The sequence below is a fragment of the Pholcus phalangioides genome, unplaced genomic scaffold (assembly GCF_987345545.1).
Source record: "Pholcus phalangioides strain wild (caught in Gottingen) unplaced genomic scaffold, Ppha-v1.0 ptg000013l_1, whole genome shotgun sequence".
Classification (NCBI taxonomy): domain Eukaryota; kingdom Metazoa; phylum Arthropoda; class Arachnida; order Araneae; family Pholcidae; genus Pholcus; species Pholcus phalangioides.
Genome location: NW_028301606.1, coordinates 37,928,643 through 37,933,259, shown reverse-complemented (window position 1 = coordinate 37,933,259; position 4,617 = coordinate 37,928,643).

Sequence of the window (4,617 nt, the reverse complement as noted above, 5' to 3'; positions counted from 1 at the left end):
CCGTCTTAACGCATAGGCCCACACAGGCCTGGCCCGGAGATCTCAAGTGCAGAGTAGCCTCATGGAAACAAGATCTGATTAAAAATTTCGTGAGCAAACATGCAAATTGGTGAGCATCATGTCTAGCCAGGTAGGAGCTTCAGAAAATTCACTTCGCCCGGGGTGCCGATGATGCTCTTAAGACGGCCCTGTATCTACGATTTCGATGAAGATTAAAAATTCTGGTTGAGATAAAATAATAATAATACTGTTCAGACCGCTTATCGGTTTTAACAATTTTTTTCCCATCTCAGTGAGCCTGCATTATCAAAATAATATTTAAAATATTTCATATATAATGTCATATTTGTGGATATCGGATATAACGAAGTTTTCGGCTAAAATAGAATTTTTTCACAGGATAAAGTCCCATAAAATCATAAATTTTCTTTCATAAACAAAGTTTAAATGCGAATTACAACTTTTTACCATTCTGAGAATGCCTATGGTGTGTTCTGTCAGCACCGTCTGTAGCTAGATGTCGATCTCTAATTTAATCATTTTTGTCGCACCGCGGTCATTTTCTGCGCACGAAAGCAAATAAGACCGAAACCTACATTTTATTGCCGATTCCGAATGACAATATTCGAATTTCGCCTTTTTTGTTTAGGGTTTAGAGGTTTTTGCACGAACTCCGTTGTGGTACTCCCTGCGATAGCAATTGCTTTCTGTGGTCACGTTGTCGTCGTTCCTGTTTTACCTTAGCGTCGAGAAAGTTTCCGACAAGGGCGAATCGGATATCGAACTCACGACACCTCTAAACATCCTTTGGCACTTTAGTCTGCGCCCATAGTGGGACGAAGAGGTAGAGGTACAAGAATTGTGACTAGGAAGAAAAAAATTGAATAAAGGTGGGGAAGAGATGTCCGCACATAGTCAAGAGGAGGGAGGATGTAGAAAATGATCTGAGGGGTGCTGAAATGCAAGAGTGTGATGATGGTGATGATGGTGGTGGTCTCCCCGCAGAAAGATCTTCTTTTTTCAAAGAGAGAGAGTGAAAAAAGGGCGGAAATGGATCAGTCGGCAGAAGTGATAATCAGCTGATCGAGGTGAAAACAAAGAGGTTTGTTCAAGTCGCGGAACTTCGTTGAGTGACCTCTTTCTTCTCCTCTGTGTAGAACAAAACTATGCAACTGTTTTCGTCGCTAATCCCTACAGTCCCGTACCTCTAGGTCAACTCACTATGTGCGCGGTCTTAGACAAGTACCTTATCGACCTAGGCTCGTCGATCCCTAACAATAAATAGCTATTTCTGTTCATTCCCAAAACACCGTTCGAATGAAGAGGGATGAGCAATTGAGCATAACTACTACACTCATGTCCATAAATTGAGGATAATGCCAGCTCCGGCAAATAAAGGTTCAGAAACAAAACAAACGTTACTTATTCATAAAGCCCATTTATTAAACAAAAGATAAAGAACAAAAACGATGGTGTATGTATGATACCATTCATAAAAACTACGATTTTTGCTCCCTGGAGCAATTGTAAAAAATATTTCCTTTACAAAAACTTACTATTACATGGTTGGTATGATGGTTAATACATTGTATGTCTCCCATGCTATGAAATACAGTCCGTACAATGGAGTGATCTTGGGGAAGATCACTCCACTCAGCAAGCAATGCTCTCCGAAGTTCCGGTACACATGTAGGAGGTGGTTGACAGGCTGCAACTCGTCGGCCAAGCATGTCCCACACATGCTCTATCGGATTCAAGTCAGGTGAGAATGCTGGCCATTCCATACGGGTTATATCCTCAGATTCAAGGCATTCGTTAACGATGTTTGCTCGGTGAGGACGGGCGTTGCCATCCATAAACACAAATTCTGCGCCCATGGCACAACTAAACAAACGTACATGTTGTTTCAGAATGATGTCCCGATAAATTTGGGCTTTCATGGTTCCGGTTTGAACATGCAGATCTGTTCTGGAACCCAGTATAATTCCACCCCAAACGAGCAATGCTGCACCACCGTAACGGTGTCGTTCAATGATGTTGTCTTGGTGGTGACGGGTACCTGGCGTTTTCCATATGAAAGTCCGACGTGAATCAGACTGCAAGCTAAACCTGGACTCGTCGGAAAACATCACACAAGCCCACTGTGACGATGTCCACATTGCATGCTCTGTACTCCAGGCTAATCGCTGCCGACAGTGAGTTGCCGTGAGCGGAACACATCTGACAGGCCTGCGAGCATATAGACCAATATCTGCCAAACGTCTGTACACGGTTTGCCTTGAAACTGCGGTACCCGTGGCTGCAGATAGCTGACGAGACAGCTCGGATGCTGTGCTCCGTCTGCTTCTTTTGGCAGTTACTGCCAAATACCGGTCTTCATTCGACGTTGTAACTCGGGGGTGACCTGTACTGTAACGTCTACTGACATTTCCGTTATCTTGGAATCGTTGCCAAAGCCTAGAGATGACACTTTGGGCAATTCCAAGTTCCTCGGATACTTCCATCTGAGTACGCCAAAATTCCAGGCGGCCGATAATTCTACCACGTAAAAAATCATCCACATGCGTCCTCTGTGTCATAACTATTCGCTTATGGCACTGAGCGCATTACAGAACTCTTGTGAACAGTTTTACTTCTTTGCCAACATTCCTTATATACCCCCCTCTTACACTCTCGTCATTGTGACGTACTATCGGCATCATCTGGTGGCTTTCTGAAATTTGCATATCATTCTTGCAGATGTGTGTGATAATTCTACAGGTGAAATTTTTACTTTAGATTTCGATTTTCGTGTGATTCTGAATTATCCTTAATTTATGGATATGAGTGTATATTACTTAACCGCCATGCACTTACAGAATTTCTAAAAAACTTTTACATGCTGGAATGTGTGATTTGAGTATACGTGTGACCCTAACCTATCTATGCTGTCAGAGTTGTGTCTGTTTCACATTTTCGCTGGCGCTGCCATCTGGCTTCCATATTTCGAAGTAAAGATATTTTTTAATTCCCCCCCCCCCCGCATCTCCCACTTTAAGAAGTCTCACCACAGTGAGTAACAGGCCTACAACGGTACAGTTATTCAATCATTGCACTTCACTCATAGTTAGAAAAATTTGATGAAAAATGACAGCACACTACACACAGTAACAAACTCCTCGTTTGGTTCACAACAGACAGATTTTTTTAAATGGGAGACCAGCTCGCGCATTCAAGCTTCGAAGTTGGGAACCCGATGGGCATAACCGTAGCTTCGTTTACGGCAGCGTGAACCCCACAAGGTCATTGGAACGTCTCTAAAAGTTCAACTTGACAGCCGATTCTTGAATTTTCCAAGAATTTTCATACTTGCCTTAGTTAACGTATAGCCGCGGATCCCCCCCCCCCCCAAAGAAATCTAATAAGTTTACACATGAAAACATTAAGCAGGCATTCAACCAGTAGCATATATCGACAGATCGCCTCCGATAATGGTGGGCGTCACCCTTAGGAGCCTTGACGAACATCTTGAGAACCACTGACTTGCAGTATATGGGTCTGAAATTTTATTCAAACCTATGTGAATATCATTCATGGTATTCAAATATTCTCGCGATTATCACGAGGACCCGGATTCGAACCCCACATGAACCACATGGTGGTCTAAGTTCTATGGTTCCCAACTTCGAGGTGCAAATGCAAGCTGATATCACCCCGTTAAAAAGTCTAACTACAAAGAGGAACAGGCGTACAGCGATACAAATAATCAATTATTACACTTCACTCACAATTTGCAGTAGAGATGGCGGCACTCGAAAATTCGCACACAACTAGGGTTATCAGATCCGAAAACTGAGAAAGGAGGACGTCTGTGTACGCACCCTTAGTGACGTCACTTATCCTAATTTACACAATAGATCGCGCTACTATCCTGACTAATAAAACCGGCCACAACAATCATTTTTCTCGATTCTAAAACAGAACTGCTAAAAACAGCAGAAACAGAAGAAAAATTGGGAATTTCGATGGCTATTGGTGAATGTGGGGCACAAAAACACTCATATCAATGAAGAAATATGTGTTTCAAATTAGGGAAAAACATTCTTCCCAGAAAAAAAGAACGGTAATTCTGGAAACCTGGAAAGGAGAACGAAAGAGTGAATTTTCCGGAACGTAGGAGGACGCTTGAAATGACATCAAAAAATAAGATATAGGACAGTTGGTAACCCTACACACAACACTAGATACGCACTCACACTTTCCGCGCAACTGAGTCGGTAGTAAATTGCCCATGGCGATAGATTTATGCTCGGTGAAAGAAAGAAAGAAAGACCACTGCACAAACTGTGCTGTTGAGAAACGCTGCTCCAAGTGAAGATTCCTCTCATCAAGCTCGAATATTTATCGCATATCGGTTATAAGGAATATCGGATACAGCGAATGTTTTTCACGTTCTTGTGCGACTTCGTTTTGTCCTGGCTCTACTGTATATTTTTTTAAAGTCGGCCAAAGATACTAAAAAATCCAGTAATGTCCCTTAAAATGCAGTCATATGGTAAAAGTCTAAAAAAATATTCACGTTCTGTTCGGTTCATTATGTCACTTTCTGTTTTAGAAACTGCTTTTCGGTTTTTGAAG